The following is a 13,972-nucleotide window of genomic DNA, read 5'->3' as shown; positions in this document are numbered from 1 at the left end:
GTGTGGACATTTTTTACAAAATTTAAGACCCATGAGGGTATTGAAGCAAGGAACACATTACAGAAAAATTATGTAAATACGTTAATTTGGCTAGAATTTGAATAAAAAGAAAATGAGTAAAGAAACAAGCGATTACAGGCTGTTTTTCTTGTGGGAATGTAGTTAGGCGGAAAGTTATTTTCGAAATGTGCGTTTCTTAGTTTGATAGAGCTATCCAAGACTCAAAATTTGAACCTTTAGCAGCCCTTTATCCCATCAATGTTCGGAATAATTGGGGATAATTCTTAATTTTATTAATAATAATAATAATAATAATAATAATAATAATAATAATAATAATAATAATAATAATAATAATATTTGCTTTACGTCCCACTAACTACTTTTACGGTCTTCGGAGACGCCGAGGTGCTGGAATTTAGTCCCGCAGGAGTTCTTTTACGTGCCAGTAAATCTACCGACACGAGGCTGTCGTATTTGAGCACCTTCAAATACCACCGGACTGAGCCAGTATCGAACCTGCCAAGTTGGGGTTAGAAGGCCAGGGCCTTAACCGTCTGAGCCACTCAGCCAGGTAATTCTTAATTTTAAGTTTTTCGTAGTACGGGGACCAATACTTTGTCTGCTAGGAAATGATTTCAATATTAAAATCTCATTTCATTGCGCAGCTAAGGTTTTGTGCCTTCAGACAGTAATAGAACCCTACAAGCAGCCATTACGACAGCCGTGGGGAAAATATCATCGTTCGCCGTCACTGTGTTTCGGCACCCAGCCAGGAGGAACAGTGTCTGGAAGGGAAATGTAGTACTAGCACCACGTCAATTACAAATGGAAGCGAGGACGACTGCTAGCTAGATAGGGGAGGGTGTGTAGGGGATAGGAAGCAAGGGAAATTCATAGCTAGTCACCACTCAAGGATCGTTTACACCGTATTAACAGTGCTGCAGCTGTCACGGGACGTATTACAGTGCTTAGGACAACACAGTAGGCAGTTTTATTTACGATTATACGTGTATATGAGCTGAGACTTGAACATGTGACGGCAGAAATGTATCAAAATACGGTAAGAGCATAGACTTAAACTGAGTTAGTGTTGTTCCTCGTGTAACACAGCGCATCAACAAAGCATCTCTATCTGGTACTGTTGACAGCCAGCCTCTTTACCACACTCCATGGCTTGCCTTCTTCTATTACTTCCATGTAAACAGATCTTCGTCACGTTTGCTTGTTTCTCCCTCCCTTCCTTTTACCCTGCGGTTTCCATTCCAGTGATTTTCCTCTCAATCGCTTCGTTTCCCTTCCTCAGTATATGCCCGATCCATTTCCATTTCCGCCACTTTATCTGTGTGGCTATCTCATTCTCTCCCGTCCTACTCCAGAGTTCATGGTTGGAGATTACTTCCGACCAGTAGATATAAAGAATCCTTCTCAAACATCGGTTAACAAAGGTCCGCAACTTGGATGTAATTACTCCACTCACTTTCCAAGTCTCGGGCCCATATATTAGAACAGACTTGACATTACTTAGGAAGATGCGGAGTTTGTTCCTGATAGATATTATGTTGCTCTTACACACCAGATAGAGCCAAACAAAAGCACCATTTGCTTTTAGAATGCACTGCAAGACACCTTGTGCGCCTCCCTATCTTTGGCAACTACACTGCCCATGTAAGTGAAGCTATCCACATCCTCGATAGATTCACCATGTAAGACAAATGGGTCTAATTTGTTGGTGTTGCATATTGGTAAGGCAGCAGGTGTTGACAACATTCCATCAGCAGGCATGAAGTTTGACACCACTGCCAATATATTGCGGCCGCTATTCGAGAAGGTATGGGTTTCTGGATAAATGCCGACAGTCTGGAGATGTGGGTTGTTGGTGAAGGCGGAGATGTAAAATTGTAAGTAAGAGCATAGGGCGTAGACTAAATTTCAGAAAGGACAGTGCTTTGCTGGTTTGAAAAGTGTCAAGTCGGGAACCAGAGTCTGCAAGGAGAGGAAGGCAGACGACTCACGTCAAGGGTGGACAACGATAATTTGAAGGCATGTGTGTAGGTAAATGTACGGATTAACCCTTCCATTCTGAAATATTTTCGACCAAGCACAGGAATGAGGAAAAGTTAAAACACGGAAAAGGAAGTACCGTAGGAATTGACGGAGTATCAAGAACAGCGAGGGATCCCATGCCAATAACTCCGCACTTGTACATTTTCTGCGCTACGCGGAAAAACATAAAATCATGGATATGTTTTGGGGCTTAGAAGACGAGAGAACGAGTTCATATCAACAATTCTATGTTAAAAGTTAAGAACACAGTAAGTTTGCCAAGTTGACGGATGGTTACGTGAACGAATTCAATCCACGAAATGTCACTGTATTATTTGGCCCAAATGGAAGATAATAATTGCTTTTACTCAAGGAAAGTGTAAAATCTTCGGTAAATTGAGAAAAAGTACGAAATATTTTACTCGTTAAGAATAATATGGATACATACTTTACTACCAAAAACAATTTTTTTGCTACGTCGCAGCGCTTCCGTATGTGCTTTGTTTGTCTAATACTTTCGTGTGTGATGTATTTGCTCACTGAAGTTGTTTGAATTAATTACGTGTCGTTTCCTTCATGTTGCTCATTAGTTTTGTGCCCTAACTCATTCATTATTATTGGTCCAGGGATCATTCTATTTTTTTCCAACAAAACAGTAATATATTTATTGGGCAGGGATCATGCTGTTTTGCTGTTTGAAATGCCCGCGCTACCCACATGGACGAAGATAATGAGAATTCACAGACATAGCACTCCCATTCGTTGGTGCTAGCCCTGGACCTCAAGAAAGAAACAAATGATGGCACGAGCAGCGGAATGCAACAGACCGTAAGTACGAATACATATTTCTCTAGTTTAAATTTTAATTTCGTGTGGCTATTTCTAGCCGAGTGCAGCCCTTGTAAGGCAGACCCTCCGATGAGGGTGGACGGCATCTGCCATGTGTAGGTAACTGCGTGTTATTGTGGTGGAGGATAGTGTTATGTGTGGTGTGTAAGTTGCAGGGATGTTGGGGACAGCACAAACACCCAGCCCCCGGGCCATTGGAATTAACCAATGAAGGTTAAAATCCCCGACCCGGCCGGGAATAGAACCCGGGACCCTCTGAACGGAAGGCAAGTACGCTTACCATTCAGCCAACGAGTCGGACATTTCTCTAGTAACGACGATATTTGTTAATTTACGGCAGATTTTACACTTTATGTGAGAGAATCAAATTAATATCTTCCATTTGGGGCAAATATTACAGTGACATTTAGTGGATCGGGTTCGTTAACATAATCTGACGGATCATCGCAAACACTTCCTTCTTCCGCTGCATCCGGTACTGTATCAAGTCGGGAGTAGACTTAGGGAGCGGGAGATTCTCCGCGATACAGCCCTCCATAAATTTCTTGCATTCTTCGTCGGCACGAGTAAGGCTTCTTACATTACCGGTGGTTTTGAACGTGGCAAAGAAGCCTTCGGTCAGACGGATACAGATAATCGTCATCTGTAATAACTAACTGGTTCGTCACCAGAAAGAGCCCCTACTCAATCCTATTCTGCTATGTGATTGCCCGGATTTATAGAAATTTGTAGGCTTGAATGCAAACTTACTTAAGCAAGTAACAAGAATACTCTAGCTGTAACGAAGTTCTGCTATGAAATGTGCATAAATATCAGGGGCTTGGCCTATTACAACCCCTAGAAGATACGTTACACTCGTTACATTACGAAAGGGCGGGCTAGACAACGCTTCCTATCAGCCAAATTATGTAGTTTGCATTCTAACCTATTACTAAGTAAATATACGGACGCTTAATGAATGAAAGCAGGATAATTTTGAGTGAAGTGGATAGTGACTGAACGTGAATGAAACTCTCAAACCCTAAAAACCAGTGTTAATGCTACATAAAGTTATACATCAAAATCACATCCTGAGAGAAGAGTAGTCCGTAAACAGGGGTGTTACAGAAGTGCCTTCCAGTAGTTCATTATCTCACGATAGCCATTTTATTCAAGGAAAGGACTGAGAACCTTGTGAATTGCAGCTGCTTCAACCGGTCTGGGCAGGAAGGTATCTTGAATTAGGTCGTCAATATCCCATTTAGGAAAGGTGGAAAATCTGCTCTTAAAGTACCCTCACGATATACAGCGAACCATTAATCGTAGCGAACAAATTCAATTACTTCGATATAACCCTCCAGACTTCAGCAAGGTCATTCAGCTATCATATACAAGAGAGGTCAGCGAAAACCATCACAGCCATCTCTAAGATCAACAATTTAACAGCCCTATCTCTCACTACAGCTTTGACACTATTCCGTACGTCCATCTCACCCATTGTGGCATATGGTCTAGAAATAAATTAATATGGGATCAACTCAAAAGATTAAACAGTGTCTAGTGGCGTTTTTTTAAATGTGCCCTGAGAGTTGGAGAAATAGCCCCTACAACATTAGTTTACGAGCTAGAGAAAGAAAAATTCTATATAAAGTACCTTAGGATAAAATTATCATTCGCCGGGCCGGTGGCTCAGACGGTTTAGGCACTAGCCTTCTGACCCCAACCTGGCAGGTTCGATCCTGGGTCAGTCCGGTGGTATTTTATGGTGCTGAAATACGTCAGCCTCGAGTTGGTAGATTTACTGGCACGTAAAAGAACTCTTGCGGGACTAAATTCTGGCACCTCGGCGTCTCCAAAAACCGTAAAAGATTAGTTAGTGGGACGTAAAGCAATTATTATTATTATTATTATTATTATTATTATTATTATTATTATTATTATTATTATTATTATTATTATTATTATTATTATTATTAAATTATCATTGCCAGCTACAGGACCATCTATACACATTTTAGAGCGTATACAAGCAAAGAGGAGAGATCGTTCAAGATTTTTATATTTCTGACGCCATGATGGAGAGAACGTAGACCTACGAAGATCAAGATCATAGACACATAATAACGAGACCCGCCATTCATGGATACCCCCATAATATATGTTCAATCAAAATATTTCACAGCCAGAGTGACAAATGCGTATTTGTACTATGTAATCGAAGGAGTACCAAGTATCATCTAACGACCTGCCGCAAAAGAACGAAATATTTTAGTGAATACAATATAGATTAATGCCCATTCGGGCGATCATTTTTCCTTTGCATTTCAATAAATGAAATACATGATTAATATTGTAACCATGGTAATCAGTATTCGTGTATGTGTACTAAGCCAGTAGCGTTATCTTCTCAGTGTGTGCTTTTTTCCTGTAACTGAGAGCTTGAGAAAATCTGGTATCAATTTAAACCCGTTCTAATCCTCAGTCCAGAATTAGAAACCTTGAACTGGCCGGAATACGAACCCAGGGCCTTGGAATAAGAGGCAGGCATGTTACCTCCTCACCGCAGGCTGGATAATAATAATAATAATAATAATAATAATAATAATAATAATAATAATAATAATAATAATAATATTAGTATTATATTTGCGAGGTCTAAAACGTATTTCATTTTCTCACAATTCATGAATCTTAGCATACTTTTGTGGATACACTCATTTTATTTCCGATTTATTGGAACACTTTATCTCCCCTGTGGGTAGAATTTTTATCTATTTTATTTATTTATTTATTTATTTGACTTTAGCAGTGGCGATTTTAGGGCTCGTAGCCCTCTCTTACACTTAACCACGTAAACTACAAATTAATACATAGGCCTATATAAAAACATGTACCATTCTATTATATAATTAAGGATAACTTTGCTAAATAACACATTTGAGGAACATAAGTTATAAAGTGAGTGAAAGCAAACCTAAACAAATAAGAACAAGATAAAAAGAAATTCGGGGTAGAAAAGTAAAAAGAATGAGAAAAAATCATAATGAAAAAATTACGTACGAACTGTAAAACATAAAAGTACTGCGTAAATAAAATACAATACAGAATATAGTAACGGAAGTGCAAGTATGGCCGCAAACAGTGATCTATGTATATGGGTTAAAATCTAAATATTATGAACATTTACTGTATAACAATACAATAAACATAATTTTAATTATAAGAACAACAGTGCTCTTCAGCTGTAGAGTAAAATACCAATGTTACTAGCCTACCTACCACAATCATGCAACCTATCAAAAGTCATTCAACAGATGATCTCTGCATGCAGTTTTGAATTTTGCTGTTGGCTTAGAGTTCCTGACAGCAGCTGGAAATGAATTCCATCGTCGTGACCCAGCCACAACGAAGAAGCTATTACACACTAAAAAGTGGTTTATGGGAATAGCAAGTAAAATGCCAGATCTAGTACCACAATTATGGAATGAGGATGATGAATAGTATTTTGAGGAAATGTATTTGGGTAGATTTTCCTTCAGTGCTCGATAAATCAACGTAAGTATATTAAACTTCCGCCCACTTTCGGGTTTCAGGCAGGAAAGAGCTGTGCAGCTAGGGGTTATGTGAGCATCATAACTAAAGTTAAAAGCAAATCGAAAACCAGAGTTCAATGCTCGTTGAAGTTTCTTAGTTTGTTCATGGGTTGCATCAACGAGGACAATGTCACAATAGACAAGAGGCTACTAAGAGGGGAGCAACCAAAGACTATGTACTTGTTCTCTCGTCTTCTAAGCCCAAAACATGTCCACCATTCTATGCCTCTCCGTGTAGCGAAGAAAATGTACGAATGAGAAGCTTATTTTAAACCCCACATGGTTGCGTTACATATGAATTGTTCCTTCACTGACCTTAGCGCTAAACCTTCTTTTAATATCATGCCCATTCCTTTGTAATGTTTAATGACTTAATTGAACAGATACCTTCACGGTATGCACGATACAACAAGTAACTTGGCATCAGCCTCCTACTCATACGTCCCGTCGTATCTTTCAGTCGAGCCCACACAAGCCAGTCGCTACGTCGGAACTATCTCGTACCATCCTGTTTCCCGTAGTAACTCGCTCTAATCCATCCCACTTCTGTGAAATAGCGAGCTGCTTCACAAAAATCTATCTCGCTGCACTAGCCACTACCGAGTTTGAGCCAGTACGAGTTTTCTGTGGAATTTTAATTGTGTTTCCCTTCGTAATGTGTAAATAATTTCGGAAATTTTTTTGGGGGGGTTGTGCTATTCTCTCTTGTGTTCTTTTATTATTTACGGGTGGAATATTTGGTTGGCTATCGTTGCCTTTAATATTCGGTGTGTTTCCGTGTTTTTGGGATGATGGAAATCTTCCTTTACAGGGTCTGGAAACAAATTTCAGTTTAGTGAGATTTATTGTAGTACACCCGTTTACAAAAACTCTGGTCAGTGGTGTAATGAATTTTCTAAAGCACGGATCCGTTTTAACATTTGTCATTTATTGATTCTAATGCAAGCTGTAGTTTGTAACCTGAGTGTGTTTTCACGATTTTAATTATTTTAAAAATAGATATTTGTCTCTTATTTTAATGAATTAAATAGGAATTCTTTTATGGGGTATATGTTCTTCTATTTACTTATTTATTACTATATAAAATTATTTTACGTTGTTATCCGAGTGCGCACTCATAGTTTTATTGCTTTAAAAATTGATTTTTATCCATAATTCAAAGAGGTTATTTAAAATTCAATTATTTGTTCTTCAGTTTTCATTCATCAATTTTTTAATTTTTCCTAATTTTTAAGTAAAGTTCAATTTATTGAAATTTAATTTCGCTTTCATTTATTAATTAGCAATGTTGACCTGGCAACACCTCAAGTAATTAGTTATGATCCTGGCCTTTCTCCTTTATGTTCTGTGCCCTCCACGCTAGTACATTTAATGCTGCTGTTGCTCGATGGTAAGTATTTTGCTTCTTGTGCTCATTTGGTGCTATTTATGGGTTTTGATTACCATTTCTGTTTCTACCTTCATCCCCTAGCGAAAGGAATTAACAATATGAGATTAATTTCTCCGATTGGATGGGAATCGAACCCGATGCCACTGAGCTAACTGTTCAGCCAAGGAACAGGGCATAAAATAATATACAATTAGCTTTAGTTTAGTATAGGAGAAAGGGAATGCAAGGAATATTAATCGCTGGTAATAAAACAATGTTACGAATGTTATGATTGCCATGATGATTACGAAAAACTGATCATTTATATGAGTTAAAGTTTGAATGACTGATCATTTTGGTATGAGAATCTGAATTAACAACATGAAGACTGCGAAGAAGAACTACGGCATTGTGGAGCCACGTTGATAAAATGTGAGGAACAGAGAAAGTTCAGAAGTGAAAATATGAAGAGGTTATTTATATGTTTGGATCAGTCAAAATGTTCGGAATTATGAATGTAGCTACTGATAGATTTCAGTATTAGCTAAGTCTTTGCTCACAAATTTTCTGAGGTAAACAACATTTTATTTATTTCACCTAAACTATTCAAAGTTTTCACTTCACACCAGCTTATTAGCAAGAACAATCATAAAATAAATGATTGTTTATTTTCTAATACAATAGCGACACCTAGCGAGTTTGTCTGCAATGTAAAAGTAATTGCTCACTTGTAAAATCGTAAATCAGATAGAACAAGCAAGTGCATTTAAGGGTTAAGACACAGTCACAATTATAATTTTATTTTCGTGGAAGGTTGGTAGATCTGTCCAGTTCCATACCTAGTGCAATAAAGTATGTAAGGTGTACTGTGCCTTCTGATGAAGGTTAGATCAAGTTAATTACTATTGTTAATCTTCCTCAGTTTCATCCTTGACTTCGAAAACTGAGCGAGCTGGCCGCGCGGTTCGGGTTACTTACCTGTGAACTTGCATTCGAGAGATGGTGGGTTACTATCCAATTTTACTCAGCGCCGAAAATGGTTTTAAGTGGTTCCCCATTTTCACAACAGACAAATGCTAAGGCTGTACCTTAATTAAGGCCACGGCCGCTACCTGTTCAGTCCTAGCCATTCCTCATCTTTCCTTTTCATATCTTTTGGGGGGTCGAACAAGTTTACTGGCTGAGAACTGGATATGATAATAACAGGAATCTTTTGCACCTTTTAAAACTCTGAACTGTTATGTCATTTTATACGTGATACCGTTGATGTTTAGAACATTTGGCATATACATCTTAACATGGGTGGCCCATCGGCGTATTTAGGCCTAGGCAGACCTAGCAGCTCCCTAGAACAACCTATTTGAAGTGGCGGCTTTTAAGCTGTTGCGATTATATTTTATGTATTTTAGAAATAGTCTGATACTCTTAAAAAATAACACGAATAATATCACACAATGGAAGGAAATAACATAATGGAAACATACATTCTTGCAACAATCAGAAAGTAAGGTAACGCTGTACAAAACAGCCAGAAGCAAGAAAAGAAAAATCTGAAACTATACGAAACAGTCGTGTATAACACGAGTCTCGAAGAGAAGGAAGATTATTGCGTGAATACATTTCTAGTTATTATAGACAGGTCGATCTCGTAACTGGAAAAGATATTGTTGGGAGAGTTTTGTAGCAAATTCGAGTTCTTACGTAACCTACCTGGAGAACACTGATCTCTTAAACTGTGCCAAAACACCAAATATAACTTGGAAGAAATTTTGAGCATCGCAATGGATTTTAATGCATGTATTAAAAGCAAAGACAAAGATATTCTCCCTAAGTACATTGTGTAGAAAAATGCTTGGAAACTACATCCAGGAACTGTTTCCTTATTTAGAAATCACATTATGAATACACTTGTCAACTGCTTCAACCAATTACTCAGTCCAGCATCATTTCTCAATTCTTAAATGTCTCAAGAATTATTTACGATCGTCTATGCCACAATATCGAGTTTTGAATCCTCTCCATGAATTCCGGCATTACCCAGCAAATAGACTATGACGACGTGGTCAACAAATTTGCAACCAAGAAAGCATGACTTCGTTCCCTGACTGAATTTGGAGAGTTCAGTATGCATTTTTTATAATCATCATTGAGATATTTTTGATGTTGTTTACTTTGTGGACCGAGCTCGATAGCTGCAGTCGCTTAAGTGCGTCCAGTATCCAGTATTCGGGAGATAGTGGGTTCGAACCCCACTGTCGGCAGCCCTGAAAATGGTTTTCCGTGGTTTCCCATTTTCACACCAGGCAAATGCTGGGGATGTACCTTAATTAAGGCCACAGCCGCTTCCTTCCCACTCCTAGCCCTTTCCTGACCCGTCGTCGCCTTAAGACCTATCTGTGTCTGTGCGACGTAAAGTCAATAGCAAAAAAAAAAAACAAAAAAAAAACAACTTTGTGGTACATTTGTGAAGGAAAGAAAGATTTTTCAGGTGAATACATTTCTGGTTATTATAAAGAGATCGATCTCTGAATTATACGGGGCAAACGTAATTGGACCGGTTTTATAGCAAATTCAAGTTCCTAAGCAATCTGCTTGGATGATACAACACTGTTGCGACTTGGAAGAATTTTTGAGCGATAATGGGTCACCAAATAGCTGAATTCGTCTCTGGTGTAGCTTATTTATATTGCCATAATTAGAAGCGTAACATAAATGATCAATCAGCCGAAATTAAATTACAACTTAGGAGAGTTCGTCGGAATCTGCAATGATTCCCTGAGTTAACCGGGAATCTCTACAGATGAACTGGTGGTAAATGTATAAAGATATGTCCATTGACAGTGAACGACTAGATTTGATTACTACGTTTATATCGGGGCGATAATCATGTTTTCCTCCCCTTAAAACAACAATCACCACTACCAATAATAATGTTTTTAGCCAATTGAGTGTTATGTAATCCTTCGTGCTCTTCTACCGTGTAGGTTGCCTATCCTACAAGAGGTTATCGTCAGTCTGCAAGGGTTGCCCCATCGTTGCACGCTCCCCGAAAGGAGACAGGGCTATGTTATGATGAAAATGCTAAACGACGTCTGTCACTTTCCCACATAACCCATTCTCTTCTTCCACCAGCTTTGTGCGAAAGACTTAAAAACTTCTTCTCTTCGAGGAGACTTAAATAATTATAGCCCGAGGCGGCAAACTTGGCGGTGACTTAACTAAACTGCATATTAGTCCCGAGGGGCCACTTGGTGTCACGAGAAACAAGCGGCCTGCAATAACTCTGGGACGCTATTACACTCAATTGGGGCAGGAGCACACTGAAAGGAGGCTCATTAAGAAGTTCCCCTCTGTCACGCTACCCGCCACACAATTGCTTCGTTCTTAACAATACCTGCTGGTTAGTTTACCAGACTGTTAACATAACTAAGCCTGATTTCCATTCCGTCAGGAAGCGATGAAGGCGATATCCCATTACAAATTAAATATCTTTTTTGTAATTTCGATCTTATTCACACTACATTTTAGGACTGACTTAGGGAGGGGAAGGGGGGAGGGGTATATAATCGGAAGTGCAAACGTTTCTTTAAAACAAATCATAACAACCATATTTATTTAATTACAGGCGTGGTATTTTACCTGTGTATAGAAATCTGTCTGTATTAAATGAATTTTTCTTTTGCTAGGGGCTTTACGTCGCACCGACACAGATAGGTCTTATGGCGACGATGGGATAGGAAAGGCCTAGGAGTTGGAAGGAAGCGGCCGTGGCCTTAATTAAGGTACAGCCCCAGCATTTGCCTGGTGTGAAAATGGGAAACCACGGAAAACCATCTTCAAGGCTGCCGATAGTGGGATTCGAATCTACTATCTCCCGGATGCAAGCTCGCAGCCGCGCGCCTCTACGCGCACGGCCAACTCGCCCGGTAAATGAAAAAATAATGAGCGACCTAGATGTAAGGCATGTACATAATTGGGGCGCTCGGGGCTAGATAATGGTAAGCCACACATTAAGCAATATTGAGATTTGTACGCATTTCGTATCTGCTAGAGGATGGCAAGCCACTGGAGGAGTGGTATTTGTAGAAACCAAGAGATGGCAGCACACGCTCTGTTGTTATGTATTGCACCAAGGCATACCACGTAATTTTTCTGCTTTAGTATGGTAAGCCGCAGCAAGATGGCGTCTTGCAGAGGAAACAGTGTGAGCTGTTGTTTCGATGAAAAAAATGCATTTTGGAACCGAGACGGAAGCCGATTCTCTTGAGAGTGAATCCCCGTGCGATGACAGTGTTGTAGATGTGGATTATCAGCCAAATCCATGAGATATCTCATCAACATCAGAGGTAAGCATCAACAAAATGGTATTATGTGGCATGCCATATTATAGCATGTGACAATATGGCTTATCATGACAATGTAGTACTGTAAGGTAACGCTAATATTTAATGGAAGTATGAACTATGGGACGATTTCTAAGATGTTTGTATGGAGCCAAGTAACCATAAACGACTGTTAAACTAAGATGGGTAACTGCTATAGGGGTTATTGTGGCTTGCCATTATATAGCTCTTACATTGCTGTATTGATTGCTGTATTGTTCAGTGTAGTTTCATAGGTTCATGCTATCAGTTTTTTACTCTTTTTTTTCTGCAAAGATGAAGACTTAGTTCCCGTTGTTAGAGAGGTGCCCATCTCACCTGCTAATAATGGAAGGTATCGATGGCGGCAGCAAACACCGGAGTTGAGTAAAAGGGCTAAACGTAAACGCCGGTGTAATCGGGTATGTATTTAAACATAGCTATTAACCAGAATGAAAAAATATTAGAAAAATAATTACTTTAATTAAATAATATTAATTAATATAATTATTTAGGAAAGTCGGCACAGAATACCGAATTAATATTAAATTAGTAATACGTTATGTTTCATAAACATGTTGTAAGATGGACATTATTTTTTATTTTTAAGGGTGAAGAGTACACTGTCCACGGAGACTTCCGCGAAATTAATGTCAAGAAGCGTGTCCGTCCTACACAGACATCATGGATTGCGACCTTAACACCAAAAAATAGTAGGCCCATTCCTATACAGCATAAAAAACTGTCTGACGTCATGGACCAGCTTCCCGACATACCTGCGGTGCATCATGGATATTATTTATCTCTGACTCAGTACGAAACCACAGAGCAGGTTGAGTAACCTGAATTAATTGATGGCAGTTTCTTCGATGACGGAAAGAGTGTCGTGATCAGTAAAGTTGGCACTGAAACTTTGGTGATAGACAATGACAAGCCACAAAATTACATGTATTCCTTATACTTAATGTTTTTTCTACTATGTACATTAGTTAAAAAAAGTTCTATTTCATGTCACAAGAATGACTTAATGTATGTAGTACCTTATAATTCAATAAACATACCTCTTATGTCCATCACCTGATTTATGGAATTTTTTGAACCTTCATATGTCTCTCCTGTAAAATTTCCTCAATGTGGCTTACATTATCTAGCCCCGAGCGCCTCAATTACTGTAAAATATTTGACAGTTTTGCCTTTTGGCATGAAGTCCATAAAAGGAATTCTAATGATTTAATTCATTTGAGTTTTTTTACTTATGACGCTAACACTACTGTAATAAATTACATATGCATATTAGATTTTTACTTTTAAAAGTTTGAACTTATCATTGCAAAAATAAGACAATTATCATCTCTTAATACACTGTAAATAAAAGTTTAAATAAGTGATAATTACGGTTTATAGTTCCATATGGTACACAATATGTAATGAACAACTCCTAAAATAATCATAACTGTGGGAGTTATATCTTTCGTGTAAAGCTTTCAGATTATGTAAACATGAAAATTAGAAAAATTCATTTAGAAATTTGGTTACCATATTCAGATATGGAGAGTGACATGGAAGTAGTGTTTTCTCAAAAAAAACAAACAAAAAAACACTCCGAGCTATTATTCTTTCAGGAGTTGTTCATTACACACTGTGTATTATATGAAGAAAAAATCTTATTATTGCAATAATATGCTCAACAATTTTAAAATAAAAAACCTAATATATGCCTCTTATAACTATAACATTTATATACAATGTAAGTTACACTATGTATATTACAACGA

This window comes from Anabrus simplex, chromosome 3 (assembly GCF_040414725.1).
Source record: "Anabrus simplex isolate iqAnaSimp1 chromosome 3, ASM4041472v1, whole genome shotgun sequence".
In the NCBI taxonomy this organism is placed as follows: Eukaryota; Metazoa; Arthropoda; class Insecta; order Orthoptera; family Tettigoniidae; genus Anabrus; species Anabrus simplex.
This window is presented reverse-complemented; position numbering follows the sequence as displayed.